The sequence below is a fragment of the Pleurodeles waltl genome, chromosome 3_1 (genome assembly GCF_031143425.1).
Source record: "Pleurodeles waltl isolate 20211129_DDA chromosome 3_1, aPleWal1.hap1.20221129, whole genome shotgun sequence".
In the NCBI taxonomy this organism is placed as follows: Eukaryota; Metazoa; Chordata; class Amphibia; order Caudata; family Salamandridae; genus Pleurodeles; species Pleurodeles waltl.
This window is the reverse complement of record NC_090440.1, coordinates 1,454,271,016-1,454,291,228: the sequence shown is the minus strand read 5'-3', so window position 1 is coordinate 1,454,291,228 and position 20,213 is coordinate 1,454,271,016. Positions and strand designations below refer to the sequence as shown.

Here is a 20,213-nt window from a genome sequence, read left to right as displayed (position 1 = left end):
GTAATGTGTTGAGGGAGGAAAGGGAGCTCTTTCCTCAGCACATTTAGATGAAAGCAGCAAGTAGATACCAACTTAACAATCTGGTGTTTGAAAGTTAGTTTTTCATCGAAATAAACACCCATGTTTTTGGCCAATGTAGGAGAGGGATAATGTCCCAGAGACTGGTCATTAGGAGGTGAACCAAATCGTTACAGGCCTTCGATTACTATTTCCTTTTTGCCGTAATTAAGCTTCACAAATCTATTGTTCATCCATGCTACTTCTTTGGAAAGGGAGGAAGAATCAACGCCAGAGTTCTCATCTAATCGTAAAATGAACTGAACGTTGCAAGCATGACACATGGAAGACAAACTGAAGCAGTGAATCACCTGTGACTAAGGAGTAACATAAACATTGACAAGTCAAGCAGGACAATAGAAGCTTAACTGCTCTGGTCAAGAATCATGTAGAGCTCATTTTGCACTATGATGAGTGGAACCTCCGCCTTATGGGCAGGGCAGTTATAGGAGATGTACCCCTCTTAAGACCTGCTGAAGTTTTTATTATGTTAATAATGCTACTGTACTTTGTGGGCTGCAATTTCGAAATGCTGTACTGGTGTCTGACCCATATGAGATAGCGGTTCGTGGGTCATAGTTATGGTGTGGCAAGGAAAGACTGAGAGGCGCTGCACTGAATGTTCTCTGGCCATGTGGAGTGCTTTACTTTGCAGAACTTCTTAGAGATTGTAAAGGGGCTGTTGCTCAGGTGCTGTGGACCAAATGTGTGCCTATCCAAACCTGCTAATGGAACAATGCTGCATTGTAGCACAGTTGATAATGGGAAAGAATGATATACATGTACGTGAGGAACAAGCAGCACTACACTTATTGGCTGGTATGCTCCTCCATGGGATGCCTGGCACTGGTAACATACCCGTGTTCCTCATAATGAAAATGGCATGCTGGCTGGATCCGGGACTATTGAGTAGGAATGCCTATTTTTTGTGAGGGCACGGAGCTTGTACTGAAAGATATTGTTAAAGAGTCAGTCCCTTCACTTGGAGTGCTCTTAGCAGAACCGGTAGTTACCTGTCACTGTGTCACTTGCTGCACTGGTAAAAACAGAATGAGATCGTGTGAGTGACCTGATAAAGGTAAAATTTACAGGAAGGCAAACAAACTATAGATCACCCTCATATTTAGCTTCGATGTGTGGGGTTTTCAGTTCTGTCAGCTAGTGTAAATACATGATGGCTGCTGCTCTTTTGAGGCTTGGTGATTTCAATATAACGTTGCCTAGAATACTAACCCTGTTGTGCCCTTTTGTCTTAGTACAGTTCCTTATGTGAATTGCTCGCATCACAGAGAAAGTGGATTGGCAGCAGTCAAAGCTTACCTTCCATGTTTGGAGCGAGAAACACACTTCTGAAGAGAAGTGGGTCTAGAGCACAGTGGCACAGTACTATAGGTCCTGCAGCAGGACATTGCTGAAATTGAATCAATGTTCTCACCTGAAAACATACATTGAGAGTATAGAAACAAAGAACGGTGGCCTTGCATACAAATTTAATTTAGACAAACAAGGTAACAGGAGTGGGCTGACAGATAAAAGGATATCTGACTTCACAAATGCTCTAGCTGTATCTGTTTGCTAGTTAGAATATCACAAGCTGCAACTTCAGGGTGAAGTTGAAAATCTAGAGGGGTGCTCAGTCAGATACAATATCCGTATCTTTGATTTGAGAAAAATAAGTAGACCTAGAATATGGAATAGTTTGTGGAAAGTCTTTCAAGACCCTTTTTTAGATTACACCTTCATTGACCAATTTGTTCTTTCTCCCACCCCACCCCTCTCCTTTCCTAAGACTGAGAGGTCCATGCACAGGTTGGCCAAACAGAAGTTCAAAGGGACTGAACCCTACTCCCTTCTGACGCACGTGCCTGTATTGAAAAAAGAAGGAATTTCGACAGGATGTCCAAGTTACACCTCATGGGTGTTGGTAAGCCCATAATGTTGCATTTCAGTGTTTTGTTGAATCTTTTAACAAGCCAATTGGTCTGCTGTTTGGTATGAGGGGAGAACTTGTAGTTTACAAATGGACTTCTTGTAGGCAGCCATGAAGTTGGTTCCCCTATCAGGCACAACCTTCTTTGGGAAACCCACATGGCTAAAAAGCCTCATCAGTGCCCTGGCTGCTGTGGGCACAGTCACCAATCTCAGGGGTATGGCCTCAAGGTACTGCATGGGGTCCCCCAAGACCAGGATGAACCTGTTGCCAAGGATAGTCTTGGGTACCAGAGGTCCAACAATGTCTATGCCTACACTCTCAAAGGGATTTCCCACCAGAGGGAATGGAATCAGAGGGGCTTTGTTCTTTGCCTCAAACTTCCCATTAACTTTGCAGATCATGCACGATTTGCAGGATGTATCATAGTTCATCCTCTTCTGGGTGCAATAAAAGTGGGTAACCAATCCGTCAAACGTTTTGGCCTGGCCCAGATGTCATGCCAGGAAATTATCAGGAGCCAACTCAAGAAGGAATGCCCTGTGGTACTGGGGGACTAACAACTCATTGGTCGCTCCAAACTCAAGGACCTTAGGCTCACTATACAGGAGGCCAGTTTTTAAACAGATAAGGTGATCACCTGAGGTGTCACCATTTGTCTGTGGCGTGGCCTTCTGCCGTAGGCCCTCAATTGTGATATCTGTGGCGTGCTGGGTGGTCATAATGCACAAGGTAAAAATAATATCTTGCAGCGGGTGTGCTATTTGCCAGGTGTGGTACTAAAGTGCCTCTTAGTCTCACACCTCAAACCACTGTTTCTCTGCTGCTCCAAAGTGCACAAAAATGTGTAATAGTGTTTCTTTCCTGCAAAAATTGTGCCAGGCTGAACCAGGTGAAAATTGTGCTAAGGAAAAACCCATCTGCATGATCATTTTTTTTAAACTCACATTCTAGGTTTAGTTACAAATAGTTTGCAGCTAACAGCCAACTCAGGATATATGGGCTTATCAGAATTAGACCCTAACATGGCTATCCATAAAGGTACATTAAACTTATGAGTTAATTTCCACATGTAGTTTACCCTTCTACTTTTAGATAACTTTACTACTTTGGGCTATTCACAAAATTCAAGTGTAAAGTTAATCAAAAATGTAGACTTACATCTTTCCATCCCCTGAACAAGGGGGATTATGGCAAATCCAAGTGTAAACTATGACTAAAAAGAAAATAATAACATCATGTAGTCCTATACAAACGTGGCAAAGCAGTGGCACTGCAACACCCTCCCTCATGAAATAATGGAGTTAGGAACTTAAAAGTGATCTATTTAATATAAAATATCATCACTTCATATAATTTTTCTCAGGACCCCATCATACAGATCACCACACCGAAGTATATCACAGACAGAAGCTGAAAGGCTGCTTCTCTGACCTGCGGAAGCCAAAGACATGTCTGATTAAATGAATTTGGAAAAAAATCCTGAGCTAACATGAATCATGATTAGATATTGAAGAAGACTAAAGGAGGAAATTGATTTATGCACATGGGAGGTGAATACCCTCAGCACAAATACTATTAGTAAGATTATCTTGAAAAAGCAGTGATTCAGCGAAACACGTGTTGGCTGAGAAGGCTGCAAGTCTATAACCAGAAAGGAAATTTGTGTGGATGTCATAGGGATCTGTATGTTGTAAGATCCCAATTTTGGAAACCTTGTATGATATAGTCAAATATTTGATGTCTGAAACTTTTGATTATCTTATAAAATCAATAAAATAGATCTCTGATCAGCTTCCCCAGTGCTGCAGGGGTCTCCTGACGTTGCCACACAATCTGCTGCAAGTGTTCGGCTCTGTGCTCTATGCTGCCTCCACAGTGTATCCTGTTCTTCAGTGAGTTCACAAAGTTAGTGTAGCTGCATTTTGTTTAGTTTAGTCACTTTTTGTTTAGCTCAGTTTAGCCACATTTTGTAACAGTTCTAACCAACGTTCCTTTCCTGTACTTCGCCGCTACTTGATTCCATGTAACTGTCTCCAGTGAGTTTAACCAGTGATTGTTAGCCACATTGTCCTGTCCAGAGTAACTTTTCCTTTCCTGTTTAGCCGTATGTGTGTTTTTACTTAACCTCTCTTCTTTTCTTTGCACTGCACTGTTTTTGGGGCCTCTGTGCCACCCACTTGTTTCCTGCCTGTATTGTCTCTCCTGCCACCCACTGCCCCACCCCCAGGACCTATTTAATGGATGCTACAGTGCAGCCCTGCCGCCGGCGCGCTAAAGGCAAGCCTGTCTGCGCCCATCCATGCCTGGACCATGTCCAGTACCAGGAACCCTGGTTCTTCTCCCATGTGCAGCTACACCTCTGCAGACCTCAAAGCCCTGGATCCTGAGTGCACTGACAACAACTGCTGTTGTACATCCTCACGCACCACCAGAGGGCCATTCTCCTGCCAGCACTGCCACTTCACCTGCAACACCGAGCAACCAACAATGCTAGAGACACCAAAAAGACGTCTGTGTACACCACGCTAACAGAGACCACCATGGCTCAACTCCAGTGCTTTCTATTCAATGCACCATAGCTCATCAAAACACACCACAGAGATCTGGGACACAATATCATCTCTCACGCTGAACATCACCTTCCTCTCTTTGACCTGGATGAACCTTGCCTCCTCAACATATATTGCCATCGCCATCCCCAAAGGCTACAAGATAACACATAGGGATGAACCAATAAACAAGGAGGTGGAATCGCCATTATCTACAAGGACACCACCTGCTGCACAACCTCCTCTGATGACTCAATGCCAATTCTGTAATTTAGCAACTTCCAACTTCACAGACAGAAAAAACACCATCACAGGCACCCTTGCATACAGATCATGAGGACCACGCCCCAGATTCTGCAACGCCATCCCCGACTTCAGATCCCCAATCGCTATTGACTCCAAGCATTACTTCTTCCTAGGGGATCATTGATCCCAGCGACATCAATACAATGACCTCCTGGAAAGCATGAGCAACATCGGCCTCAAGCAACTTGTCACCCATCCAACCCACATCACAGGGCACATGCTCGAACCCATTTTGATGTCCAGCAGCACAGTGAAGTACCACCACGTCTCACAGCTTACCTGGACCGACAACTACATCATCCACTTTACCATCTATCTCAGGACCTACCAACAACAGCACCATGCTCCCCAACAACATGCACAGAAACTGAAATAGGATATGAGAAGACCAATGGAACAACGTACTCAACTCCCACCTCCTTGACACAACATCCAACCCAGAACATGCTACAAAGAACTTCTCCCAATGGATCACAGAATGCGCCAGCATAATCACCCCGCCAAGCCAGCCAAACCCATAGTACCTGCCAGAAGACCCAGCTGGTTCACAGAGGAGCTGAAATCCATCAAACGCAACTGCCAGCAACTAGAAAGGAAGTAGTGCACCAGTATGTTCAAGACAGCACTCAACCATTACCACCGCCTCCTGAAATAAACAAAGAAAAAACACCCTACAAACTGCCTAGAAGCCAGCATGAGCCAGAACAGGGAGCGCTTTGCCATTGTAAAGATGTTCTCCAACCCCAAAGCCACAGAGAATAACATCACCCCTCCCAAGACCTGGGTGACACACTGGCAGACTTCTTCCATGACAAGATCTCAGTCATTTACGAAAACTTTGAACCTTACCCTCACGCCACCCACAGCATCAGCTTTTGCACTCCCACAAGCACAAACCCAGAACAGCTGCTCATCCCTTGAGACCCTATGACAACTCAAGACAATCTCCACACTTGGAAGCACCCACGGACCCCAGTCCCCAACACATCTTCAAACTCAGGAGCAAGACGATCAGTGACGAGCTCAAGAAAGTCCTGAACACCTCCATTGCCTCTGCCTCCTTCCTGGAGGCCTGGAAACAGCTGAAGTAAGGACCCGCCTGAAGGAAACCATCCACCAAACCAGAGAATGGAAGACCCCTTAACCACCAGAGTCAACTTCCAAACCTGTATGACGAATGTCACAGAATGTATGAAAGACAATTGTCTCAGGCTTAACATGGACAAGACAGAAATAATCGCCTTTAGGAACAACACCTCACCATGGAATGATGCATGGTGGCCTGCTGAACTCAGCCCCTCACCTGCCCAGATGGATCACGCCCACAACCTCTGCACCATCTTGGTCAGTAAGCTATCTATGAAGAAACAGGTGAACACAGTCTCATCCACTTGCTTGCATACCCAACACATGCTCTGCAAGATCTTCAGGTGGCTCCCAGTCAACACCAGAAGGAATGTCATGCTGCCCCTCGTCACCAGCAGGCTGGACTTTGGCAACACACTCTACGTAGGAATCACTGCAAACCTCCTGAAGAGATTACAGACTATACAAAACTCTGAGAAAGACTCATCCTCGACCTCCCCAGACAGACACACATCACACCACACCTCACTCTGGCTCCTGAACCAGAAGAAATGCCAGTTCAAAATGTTGATCCACGTATACAAAGCCCTGTATAATGAAGGACCATCATACATCAACAAACGAATGGCCTTCCACCAACTGACCAGACACCTGTGTTCCACCTACCTCTTCCTCGCAGACATCCCCCAGATTAGCCGTAGCAGCAGCTCTTCTCCCATTTGGAGGCTGAAGCCTGGAACGACCTTCCACTGTACCTTGGGGCCGCCTCATCACTCCGGGAACTCAGGAAAGGACTCAAGACCTAGCTATATTAGTGACCAGAGCACCACGAAGCAGCTAGCAACTCCATCGCCTTGAGACCCTCATGGGTGATTTGCTGCATTTCACAACTCCTGATAGATGGATTTATTGATAATGACCTACCATTACTTAATACTTTTTGCTATCAATGATACAGTTTATGTTTAAATATCTTGTGTACTCTATTTTTTCATGTTATTATATATGTTTATTACTGTACCCTACTCACAACTGTTACAAAGCTGAAGAGCATAAATAGTACACTGTGACAAACACCATCTCTAGTAATACTCCTTCCTATAGTAGCAAGTCTGCATACTATAATCTAGTCAAAGCTCACCTACTCCTTTAAACTGATCACAATCCTGCAAGAGTCTTGCAAGATCATAAAGTTTTTGCAAAGTTGGAACTAACCATCTACTCATCACAGTAAGAATCTCTTACACACTTCCTCTCAAAAACAATGACCGCAATATGCATTCCTACAAATGGAGTGAATTCAAAACTCATCTCCCCCTTTTTATCATTCACGATCCGAAAACAGTCCTGCAACATCAGAAAAAATAGGTTAAAATAGTGTACATTTATTTTCTTCACAGTAGTTATCCCTTTGACAGCTCATCTCTAAACTTACAGGGACAACATGTCTTTCTGCTGCACCCTAAAATAGCTTTTTTATTTCATTTCAACAACACCTCCAATTTTCACAGTAAACAGTAAAGGCTGCCATTTAATTTCTAACATTCTAACAGCCAGCCAATCAGAGTTCTCGTTCTCGCCTCTCGCTCCCGTGAGAGCATGAAGGCTCATGGGAAAAACTGGCTCTCGACCAATCACAGGCCTCCATTTCTAATTTTGTGCTCTCTTGGGAGCCTCACAGAACTCTCTGTTACCCTTAATTTCTCAAAAACCACTGAACGGATTTACACCAAATAACAAAAGGTACTGTTTCTGGGCCAAGATCTAGCTTTCTGCAGAATTTGATATAATTCCGTTCAGCAATATTTGCTGTAGCCGTGTCTAAAGAAGTCCATGGAAAATGCATGTGGATTTTACATTTTGGGACCCCCCCCTTTTTCTCAGTGCCCCTTGACAGATTACCGTAAAGTTTTCCAGGAAGGAGCTGAGGTAGATGAACTTTCTTTTTGGAATGTTTTGTGAAGATTCAACCAGGGCCAAAGTTATTAGCAAGGCAAAAAAGCTACATCTGTATGTATATATTTTTTTACCTACTGGCAAAGCCAGTAGGTAGTTATAGTTAGCACTAACTTTTCCCATTGAAAAAGTGTTTTTTGTTTTGCTAATAACTTTGGGGCCATCCGCCAAATCTTCACGAAATTTTCAAACTTAGTTGACAAGTTACTTTAGCTGGTGTCTGGAGATTTTCATGGTGATTTGTCAAGAGAAGGCCAAGTAAAAGGATGAGTCCCAAAATGCATTTTCCCCTTGAAATGTCTATGGAGATTTTTAATTTTTAGATACGGCTGCATCCTGAACTGCTGAACGGACTTACACCAAATTTGGTAGAAGGCTAGATCTTGGTCCAAAAACTGTACTTTTCCCAATTTAGTTTAAATCTGTTAAGTAGTTTTGGAGTTAATCAAGAAATAAAAATGTCTATATCTGGTGACTCAGATCGTTTGAGTACCCCCGAATCCAGGTGAAAATCAAGGCCCTGATTAGCTAGCTGCAACCTGAAAGGAAAGTTGCGGCTGCCATTTTGTTTCTTGGCTGGGCCTTCAGGGAGAAAACATAAATAAAACCCACATAAGAGATCAGGATAGAGATATCCCATAGGACTAATGGAGGGGTTTTTCAGGGACCCCTCACTGGTAAAAACTTGACTGTTGTGAGAGGCAGCTGTGTCTTCAGGTTCGGAGAAAGAATGCCCAGCCTATGACATGGAAGAAGAGGAGGGGTAAGGAGGCGTTGGGTGAGCAGATGAGCTAGGAGACACAGAGACGTGGAGTGAAACGCTGTGGTGAGATGCCACGGTGAGCCACAGGCAGAAAACATTGTTCAACTAGCTCAGTCAGAAAATATTTTTGGGCCCACTTGACCTGCTTTTTGCTGTTGGGGTTATCAGGGGTTACCACCATGATTGGGAGTACTTGGAGCAATTTGGACCACTTCTTGACCTCATTGACTGCTTCTGCCAGAAAACTTGACCCTGCCTTTGCCCATAACCACCGTTAGGTGTTAAGTGTTTTTAGCTGCAGTCAGCAAGTTCTAGCAATGGTGCTAGGGTGACAATGCATCAAGGGGCAAGGTGCCAAGGAGGGAGTTTCCAGTTGGCTGGCAGCTGGGCCCAATAAAGCCCATGTCAGAGGCATGGGGCGTGGAGCAGTAGCCCTGCTACATTAGACACCATTTTTATTGATAGATTTCAGTGCACCTGCACTCCTGTTATGAGATCATTTGACCAGGAAGGAGTCTAGAGGTTGGAGAGTAGCCCTGATAGGGCTCTGGCAAGTCCAACAGTAGGGGTGGCTGGAGTGGTTGCGCAGAAGGTTTAGGTCCCGCTGCATTGGTAGAGCCCGGGGGTTGCAGAAGCAGTCCGTCTACGATTGGATGCAGCTTGCGGCCCAGGTGAGCTTCCTCCCCTCACTGCCCCGGTTTGGCTTTAGCTGTGTTTGCTCTACATTTTGCCCCCCTGGCTGACCTCTGTTAATCCGCTAATAAAATATTCTGCTCTCTGTAGCGTACTGCATTGTGCTACTCAATTCATGACTCTGGATCAGCTGGGCCTCATTTTCTCAATCCCAAGTCAGCAAACTCTGTCTCCTTTGGGGGTCTTCTGCTGTGTCACATCTTGTTGCTTTGGTGCTTGTTGAGCTTGTGAGGTGTGTCTGGCTAACTTTTGTGCAGCACAGGAGTGTGGCACCTCACTCGCCCAATCTGTCCCTGGAAGATTTTAGGGTAAACAATGACATTGAAGAAATTGCTCTCCAGATGTATAATTGCTCGACCCCCTCCCAGAGATCGAAATCGAAGAAGTGCGATGGTGGTAACAAATTTCTCAGCAGCAACTTACTTTATAAATCTTTCTCTTTCATTTCAGGCTTCTTTCGGGAAATGCATAAAGTCTTCTCTCATGAGGGGAGTGGAAGGGTCTTGCTCCTATTATCCCATGTCTCAATTTGTGGCTGCTGTTTCTCCACCCCTGACCCAGTAAAGCTGAAGTTCAAAGCAAGCCAGTGACCTTTTGAGGCCTTTGGTAGATGTCAGTGACTACGGAGGTACATATCTTTCCTCCACTGCACCACATTAAAAGGCAAAGTCAGCAGCAGCTCCATTAGTATTTAACTCTGGGAGTGTTCCTTTGGTAAGCATAGCAGGAGAATATCCTCCATTTCCTCCTGAGGAGTAGGTTTGTTGTGGGTATCCCTGTGCAGAAAGAGCTGCTTCCACTGCAAGCGACAAAGCTGCTAAAGTTGTGAACAAGGATGTGCTGTTTGAGAAGAATTTTACCTTACCTGATATTGATGTTGACCTTCAAGAAGGAAGAAGGGAAGATGTTTCAAATAGCTGCTCCCCTGGTAAAGTGTTGGACAACGGGGTCTAGTCAATATAAATCCGTCCATCAGGTTCTCGCGCCCATATTACCCTCCCCTCAACTGTGGGTCTAGCTCTTCTCATTTGGGGGGGGGGGTCCCTTTCTATTCTAGACCATGTTGTTTTTCTCCCAAGTTCACAATTTAACACAGGCAGTGGAGAGGGTGGTGTTTCATCAGATATTGTATTTTGCATTGAAAAACATGTTTTATACTGTATTTATTAGAAACAAATGTGTTAAACTTTGACCATGTATCAAAATGTATGCCAGAAATTTTATTGGAAGTGCAGAGTGTATTAGGGCTGGTCTCTCTAACTTGAAACTGGATGCACGCTCTTGTAAGGCCTATGCGTAACCCAGTATTATTTGAGACTACTGGAGGAGTAAGGGTTGCCTTTGTACAACCTGGAAAGAAAATGAGATATGTGGTATCCATCAAAAATGATTTTATTCCTGTTAATGAAGAGTAATGCTTGTATATGTTGTTTGGGGACTTTAATAAACCCTATTCAGACACAACTGAGTCAGAGATTTTCCCTATGTTTAAAAAAGGGACCAAAAACAGTACTCTGAAATTAGGAATGGTGGAAGGAGTAGTGGCTCCACTGTAAGTAGCGCTGAAAGGGAGGTTCAAAACTCAAATAGTTCTTCTTTTCTGTCTCATAACTCTGATCAGGTGGCAAGCAGCTCAAAGGTTGAGTGTAAGGTTGAGCCTCTGCTGGAGACACAGAAGGGTCCTGTTAAGAAAAAGAACAAGAAGAAGATTAGAAGAATTTCTATGCGTATAATGAAAATCACCTACACTAGAAGAATCCTAAGGAGGGGAAGCTGATGATGATGATCAGTAGGTAATGTATCTACCACTCCTCCAAAGCAGATTCTCCTGAATGAGTGCAGCTCCAGGGTGGAAGAGAGAGTAGGACCAAGCCTTGCGGATCATTCTCATTCTTCTCCAACCCCCTAGTGTGCCCGGAGTTCTGTACCATATTTGCCAGTTGTTCCATCAGGTTTGTAAGGTGGACTGAAAGTATGCCCCCCTTATCCCTGACAAAGGTAGTGGGGAAGAAGCTGTCTGTGGCTGCTATGAATTCTATTGGGGCCCTAAGTGAGGGAAGCTCTCATTAGGTAGGGCAAATAGTGACTCAATCATTAAATATGAAATTTGAAAATAATATTCTAGTCTTTTGTGTAATCTTGGGGCAAATGTTCTGCTCCTATGATCAAGGGCACTCGATGGGAGGCCTCAAGAGGTCTCCCCTGAAGGATTTGTCTAGAGAAGTCTTCTGTGTCTACCACTTTTGGTTTGATTTTTGATAATGAGTCTTCTCCGATCAACAGAAGTTCTATTTTGAATGTGTTCCTAAATTCCTGGATGCATTAAGGTTGGTGTAAATTAGTGATATTATAAATATAGGGGGTCATTATGGCCAAAACGACGGGAGCACCGCCAACAGACTGGCGGTGCCTCCCGGTGTATTTTGACCACGGCGGTAGTGCTGCGGTCACACCGCCGGGGCCAGCGGTATGCCGCCATTTTAGCCCCGGCGATGATAATCCACCAGGACAGCACTGCAAGGAGCGCTGCCCTGGGGATTATGACTCCCCTGCCGCCAGCCTGTTTCTGGCGGTTTGCACCGCCAGGAAGAGGCTGGCGGTAAGGGGACTCAGGGGGCCCCCAGGCAGAGCCCCGTCGCGCATTTCACTGCCTGAATTTCGGGCAGTGAAATGCGCGACGGGTGCTACTGCACCCGCTGCACATCAGCATTGCCGCCGGCTCAATTACGAGCCGGCGGCAATGTTGATGTGACTTTTCCGCTGGGCCAGCGGACGGTAACAGCGGAAATGTCAAAATAGGGAGCCAGCCATACCGCCAGCAATGGCGGTATTCTGGCGCCCGCAACCTCGGCGGTCTGCCATGCAGACCTCCGAGGTTGTAATGACCCCCATAGTCATTTGCTCTTCTGCACCAACCCCCTTCTCAAGGGGTTCACTGGAAATGCTAATCTGCTTGTACAAAACTGTGATTTCTTTTTAAAAAGAGGGATTGATGTGGTTCCTGCTGTTGAGTATTTGTAGACCCTTGTCACACACAGGAATCACACTGGAATCTCACAAAAGTAAATTGGCCAATGATGGTTGCTGCATTAGGGACTGGCAACAACAGTATGCCGGGGAATCCTAAATATATTGTTGTTTTATTAGGGCAAGGGGGATGTGTGATCAATATTGCAGAGAACCCCACAGTCCAATTGAGTGCTGCTGTGGCCAAGAAAGATCTCTCAAATTGGAGTTGGGTGGCAGGTGCTTTGTATAAAACCCGGCCCTATTATGTGAACAATGAGTCATCAAGGTAGCTTGGGTGAGCTTTTTTTGTCATGGAGCATGGCCAGGCTGTGGCATGGTAAGATTAAACTAAATCTCCTTTAATTGCATGTTTACAAGAGACATGGTCATGCATTGTGTTTATTTCTGCTGGCTATTTTGTATTTTCCTCTAATGCAAGGCATGCTGAATGGGGGCGTACCAGTAGAGGGGTGGCAATTCTACTTAAGAATTCGGTTAACTGGAACAAGGACATTTTTATCACGCCCTCAAATTTATGTCTGAAATTTGCCTTTCAATGTGCAAGCTGAAGTCCCTCCTCTTTCTTTCTAGCCAAAATATATATTCCACCCAGGAAACTTGGTGAGCTCTTTCCTCATTTTTTTTTACCTTTAGTGTTGTGTAAAATTGCCCTCTGGTCATAATCATGGCAGACCTAAATGCAAAGGAATCCAACTCTGCCTCCTCTATCTTTGTGAATGTTGATAAAGAGGAGGTATGGTCTATTCAGAGATTTTGCTCCCTGAGAAAATTAGAATGGGTAAGCAAGGGTTCCTATTACTTGAAACTCTTGGAAAATATGATTGGGTTATTTCCAATGAAAAATATCCAGTGGGCAAAGTCATTTATTATACTTTTCAGTCAGCTTCTACACAAAGCCTCCTCAATTACGTGATAGTGTCTTTTTAAAATGTTTGTGGCTTGTGAGAAGCGGACTTTTTTTTTTCCAAATTATTTTAGTGATCTCAGGTAGTTGGCACAACTGTGGCCTTTAAACTCCAGGAATTAGTTCCTGGGAACTCTGCCCTTGGTAAATCTATTTTCATTAGACAAATGGTCATTCCTTTAGCACTGCTAAAAATAGTGCGACCTTAAGGGTCAAGATTAACAGAGTGTGGGCTCACCTTGAGGCTTTCACATGGAATGTTCCCATATTCCTCTATATATTCTATGTGGATGAATTCCACGCATTGAGCTTTAGGCCTGGGAGCACCCGGTGGTTGAAAAAATATAATAAAAAAATTGAAGGCACTGCATAAGGAAATAGAGTCTCTAATAAGAAAACAGTATTTGCCGTTTTCTTTGATTAGAAAGCGTGAAATTAATTGTCTTAAACGTGCTAGACATCGACATAAAGCCAGGAATGTAGGAGGGAAAGGGATTTAAAGTGGATTAATCTAAAATAAGCCACGAATTCTGGAGACTCACGGAAATATTGGAAATTGATTGCTGAATTATATGACCCTAGGGTGAATGCTCATGCAATTCCTATCCCTGAAAAAGTTTGGGTGGGTTACATCACTGAGCTGTATGCAAGTGATACTGGGGCAGTCATGCCTCTGGTGCTGCATTTAAATGAAGAAATGTTCGCTCTGTATGATGTTTCCTCATCAGATGAAATTGTGGGGCTTATAAAGAATGCTAGAACTACTGGGGCCATGAGGCCTGGTGAGAATCCTATTGTGTTCATCAAAAAGGAGGCTGCTGCTTGGGGAGCTTTTCTTGGTCCATTGTTTGTTTACTGTTACTGTTGTGGAGAATTCCTTTGTCAGGTAAGAGCAGTGTTGCTGTACCGTTGTATAAAAAGGGTCTTATATCTACTCTGGCAAGTTTTAGGCAGATGTCCCTGCTGGATGCGACGGATAAACTTTTTGCCAAGAGTGTGCTGAGTCACTTGTAACAATGAACTCAAGATCATATCATTCCCCCTGATCAATCTGCTATACTTCAAGCCATAATTGAAGAATATTCACTCTCTTGGGGTATGCCTGTGTACACAACGTTCATTGATTTTTCCATGGTTTTTGATAGAGTTGATCATCAAACGCTGTGGAGGAGGCTATTTTCTTTCGGTGTTCCACACCATTTACTATGGCGTTTTGTGGAATTGCATTCTGAAACCTGGTGTCAGATTTTGATAGGAGGGATACAGGGCCTGTCGTGTAAGGTAAAAATGCAAAATGGGTTAAAGTAGGGTTGTTTATTACCTTCCTGCTGTTGTTTTCCCTGTATATTCATGATCTTCCTAGTATTTTTTTTTTGGTGAAAGGTGATCCTATAAGAATTGGTTTGATGTCTATCAGCTCACTACTATATGCTGGTGACATTGCTATAATGGATTTAACTCCTATTGGCTTACTGCGTTGTTTGACTGCATTGACAAAGTATGCAGAAGTTCACTCTCTGAAAATAAATATATCTAAAGTAAAATACTGACGTGTTGTTAGAATTCCTTAAGACTGAGGCAGAAGCTTGATTGGTATCTTGGTTTGGACAAGTTAGAAACAGTTGACTCATATGTTTATCTAGGTAAGGTCATTTCTAAGACTGAGTGGGGTAAGGAGCATTTGACATTTTGCCCAAGTAGGGCCCTTTCTGAAGCAGATGCCCTGAACAGATTGTATTAAGGGTGTGGGAGACAACATTTTGGGCATGTTCTGTCAGGTTACAAGGTTCAAATTTCCTCACTTTGCTATGCTAGCGAGGTGTTTGGTAGGAGTCTTTGGGACTCCTTTGAGGGGACTGAAGGTCAATTTTTTGTCAGATATGAAGCATTAATACTATGGCAGCCCCTCATGGTCTTCTTTTGGGGTTTGGTTTATTGTCCTCTTATTTCTTGTCCTTGACCGTTGTGATGAGGTGGGGAAATTTGCTCTTGAATGGTGAGGAGGCAACCCTGTGGGCTGCTCTGAAGTGCAAAATCTTCTCTCTTCAAATAGAAAAGTCTGTTTTCTCTAGGTGCTTTGAGTTGGTTAAAAAAACCTTTGGGCTCACCTTGAGTGTAGATTCCCCTATGGCTTAATTTGCTCTAAATACCCATGTAAAAAACGCACTGCCCATAATCAGTCAGGACAGAGACATTTCATGTTGCCAGTTAATTCGGAATTTAGTGGTTCAGGAGAGCTCTTTGGGAATTAAACCTCAGCCCTCCTTAAAATGGAATTTGCCTCATGGGGTCAGAAGAGAATTATTGAGAATGGATACCCCTATGTAATATTACTGGAATCTGGGTAAAATCCTGTAAGAGGAGGGATTGTGCGAGCTCTGTCAACTACATATTCAGGACCTTAATAGTGTTCCTTTTGTTTGTCCTGTGTTAATGAATGCACGTTGTCAATTTTTAAGACTGTGTACATCGAATGAAATGTTTTGTGATAAGATCTATCAATTCCTTAAATGGATTTTAAGCATTTATTAGTTACCTGGGTGCATCATTGTCTGATTGTATGTTTAATGCCACTACCCTCCAGTTAGGCTGGGGATTGTTAGTGTGGTAGGGATGTACCACTGCACAATCATGATTCCATACTTACATAGTGCACCATATACAGCCATATGTTGCATTATGCATGCCTTATGTTGCTATATTTAGTGTTGTACACTGAATATTATATGTTGCAATTGTTACAGAAAGCACGTGTCACTTTTTGAGGGTCCCTGCCTCTTATATAGAATTTATGATGTGCCTGGGAGGCTCGTAAGTCAATAAGTCAATACTTGTACATTGATATGACTCTATATTTTCAATATTGTACATCGTATGTTGCACTATGCATGCCTTCTACTGCTATGGATAGTTCTGTACAAGGAATAATACATGTTGCTATGGGTACTGAAAACACATCATCACTTTTTTTTAGGTCTCTGTCTCCTCTATAGAATTTATGATCTGTTTGGGAGGCTCGCAAGCCGATAAGGTTCCAATCAGTGGGATGTTACATAATGTTTCTGTGTTTACCTTTATTGGCCTGAGTTGTACTAACTACTAACTGGCAGTTAGTTAAGTATCGGTAAGCCTTAATGTAGCACTTATAAGATTTTATCTTCATGATTTCACTTTTTTTGTTATATTATGCATAACACATGCACAGTTTTTTCTTCAATAATTTGACTTTTGATGTTTCATTGATATTTTTATTGACGTTATAAAAGTTGTCATGAGTGCTGTAATATCTGGGGTAATTAGCAGTGCATGGCGAGGGCGCAAGATATAGTTACCTTAGGCTGCGAGTTATAGTTACTAAAAATAAGTTTTACTATATCTGCTGAATATCTGCTGAATTTCTCTTGTTTTGTGCGAGCAAATTCAGAACCTAACTATAACATCCTGTAGCCTTTGTTTTTTGGAGTGAATTTCTATGTTGTTTTTAATTCTATTTCCTTAACATAATGTCCCTGTAACCTTAGTTTTTTTAGCAAATCTCTATGTTTTTTTAACTTAAAGTAATTTTCATTACTATACGTTAATTCAACCATCTATATTTTTTATTTTATTTTTCACTGAAAAAACAAAGGGTAAAGTGATGTTATAGTTAGGAACTGTAATTATATTGTTCTTTACATTTAAAGAAACATAAAAAGATCACAATTTACGGAAAAAAGAAAAGGTTAAAGGAACACTATTGGGATCTGGGCACACCTACGATCACACACTATCTCTGTGTCGATCTAGGCATCAATATAATCTATTATACACAATCTTTGCAGGGAATATAACATGACTAGCATCACACATTATCATAGTCTGGACCTGGGCATCCCTATAATCAACCACTATCTGTGAATGCACATGGGCATCCCTATAATCACACACTATCACATACTATCTCTGTGGGGATCTGGGCATACCTATAATCACAAACTATCTCTTTGAGGATCGAGACATGAATATAATCTATCACATGCTATCTTTGCGGGGAATTGGACATGACCATCATCACGCACTATCTCAGTCTGGACCTGGACATCTCTATAATCACACACTATCTCTGTGGGGACCTGGGCATCCCTATAACCACACACTATCTCTGTGGAGAACTGGGCTTCAATATAATCTATCATACACTATCTGTGAGGGGTAATAACCACGACTATCATCACACACAATCTCAGTAGGAACTTGGGAATATCTCTAAAAGCACAGTATCTTTGAGGGGACCTGGATATCACTTTAATCACACGTTAACTTTGTAGGAACTTGAACATGATTATCATAACAAACTATCTCTGCAGGGACATTAACATGTCTATCATTGTCCATACAGGGACTTGAACATGACACATCACAGATTTTATCTACATGTCTATATTCACTATCTCTGTGGAGATTTGAGCATCCCTGTTATCACATGTCACTTCTTTGGGGCCTGGGCTTCACTATAATCACACATTATCTGTGCAGGCACCTGGGCATCACTATAACCACATACTATCTCTGCAGGGACCTGAGTTGGTGTGGTAATTAGCAGTGCATGGCAATGGTGCAAGCTATAGTTCTCTTAGGGCACCAGTTATAGTTATTTGAGATAACTCTAACTATAACTGTTGAATTACTATGGTTTGGTACATTTAAAATGTGAGCCTAGCTATAACATCCCTCTAACCTTTGCTTTTTTAAGTTAATCTCTATTTTTTTTTAATTCTATTTCCTAACTATAATGTCCCTGCAACCTTTGGTTGTTTCAGTGAATTTCTACAGAAGTAATTTTCATTGCTATACATTACGCCAACAACTGCCATGCACAGCTTTTCACCGTGCATTGCAGCAATGGGCTGCAGGGCCTGGCCTGCTGCCAGACCCTCTGGCCAGTTCTCCTAACTACCCAACCCCATGCTGCGCACTCCTTTGGTCGTGCGCGGCAAGAGTTGGCCACAGCCGGTCTCCCTGGTTGTGAGAATAGTGTTGGGAGGGTGTATCTGGGGATGAGAGCAGCTGTGAGAGTGTCTGTCTGAGTGGGAGAGTGGGTGCATCAGTGTCTTAGTGGGTGTGTCAGTGCCTGTGTGGGTCTGTGATTGGGTGCATGAGAGTTTCAGTGAGTTTGTGAGTGGGTGTGTGAGAGTGTGAGTAGGTCTGTGAGTAGGTACATGGGTGTGTGCCTGGGTATGAGAGTGGGTGCATCAGTGTCTTAGTGGGTGCTTCAGTGTCTGTGTGGGATTGTGGGTGGGTGCGTGAGGGTTTCAGTGGGTCTGTGACTGGGTGTGTGAGAGTGAGTGGGTCTGTGGCTGGGTGCATGTCTGTCTGAGTGGGTCTGTGAGTGGGTGCATGAGGGTCTGAGGTGGTCTGTGAGTATGTGCATGAGTGGCTGAGTGGGTGTGTGAGTGTGTGTGTTTAAGGGTCTGAGTGGGTGTGTGAATGTGAGAAAGATATTGAAAAAGAGAAATTGTGAGTAAGAGAAAGAAAGTGAGAGGAAGAGAACTAGTGAGTTTTTTAGGTTTTGATGAATAATATACTTAGAATGAGATATTTCTGGACAAATTAAAAATAAAAATGTGTTTGTCAATTAAAAATAGTGAGATCACAATTTAGTATAAACCTTAAACAAATTAAAACAGAGAAATGACCTCAGACACACCTGGACTAGAACCCTCAACTTTTAGTGTGAGAGTCTGTGACTGTAACCATTATGCCACAAGTAACTGCTTATTGTTTTTGAAGTCATTGCATAGAGAGATCACTGCAATGACCATCTCTCTCTCTCTCTCTCGCTCTCTCTCTCTCACTCTCTCTCTCTTTCTCTCTCTCTCTCTGTCTCTCTCTCTCTTCCATCCCATTATGGGATGGAAGAAAGAGAGAGAGGGAGAGTGATAAGACCGTGGGGGAGCCTGAAGGTCCCACGGTCCTAGCCTTCACCCAGGGACATATCACAAATCGGCCCTCGGGGTGCTGATCCCAAGGGCCATCTGTAGCTCCTTGAGGGGGACCATGGAGCCTCCCTCCAATGATCTTTGCCCCAGGGAAGTGGTTGTTCCCAGGCCTTGGGGATCTGAAACTTTTTTATTGTAGCCTAGGGGGAGGGGGTTCCTGAGGGTGGCTGTGCAGCCCCCCTGCACAGTATAAATTGATAGTGCCGGGGAAGAGGTGATCTCTGGGGCTGCAGGGGGCAGCGCCCCCCACATTCAATTGGATTTAAGTCCTGGGAAGGTGGCGATCCCGAGGGTTGCTGGGTCCCATGCACCCCCCGCTCTGTATAAATTGATAGCCCCAGGGAGGTGGTGGTCCACATAGCTGTGTGGCAGGCAAGCATCATTTTGTTTTAAAGCCCCATGGACGTGGTGATCATCAGGGCACCATGTGGCCGCCTGCACACATCATTTTTATTGCCTCGGGGAGGTGCCGGTCCCGAGGACTTGGCTCACCCGGGGGCTTATTACAAAACAAGCGCAAGAGTCCGTGCTTGTTTTTTTTTTTTTTTTCCTGCTGCAATTCGTGATGAAAATTGTAAATATACTTTTTAGCTCTGGGGGGGAGTCCCTCCAACACAAGAGCGAAGGGGTCAGGGTGACTCTACCCTGGCCTCTTTTGTTTGATTTTTTTTCCACTTTTTCCTGGGAATGTGGCTGCCAACACTTAGGGGGTCATTCCAACCCTGGCGGTCGGTGTTAAAGCGGCGGCCAACCCGCAAACAGGCAGGCGGCCAAAAAAATTGAATTCCGACCCTGGCGGGAACCGCCAACACAGCCCACCACTTTACCACTCCAACCGCCACGGCGGTACAGACAAGCAGCGCGGCGGTCACCGCCAACAGACAGGCGGCAGACAGTGTACCGTCCACCCTATCACAACTCACCAATCCGTCACCTTTTCTGGGGCGGGAGCCCCGCC

At 43.9% G+C, this 20,213-nt stretch overlaps 1 long non-coding RNA gene across 1 annotated transcript in view; it reads left to right on the top strand.

Moving 5' to 3' along the window:
* The window catches only part of LOC138285294 (uncharacterized), a 209,173-nt gene that overhangs the window by 129,538 nt on the left and 59,422 nt on the right, over nt 1-20,213 (top strand). The window contains exons 2-3 of the long non-coding RNA XR_011201566.1: nt 1,847-1,981; nt 10,965-11,136. This is a non-coding gene — a long non-coding RNA (uncharacterized lncRNA). The remainder of the gene's footprint in view (nt 1-1,846; nt 1,982-10,964; nt 11,137-20,213) is intronic.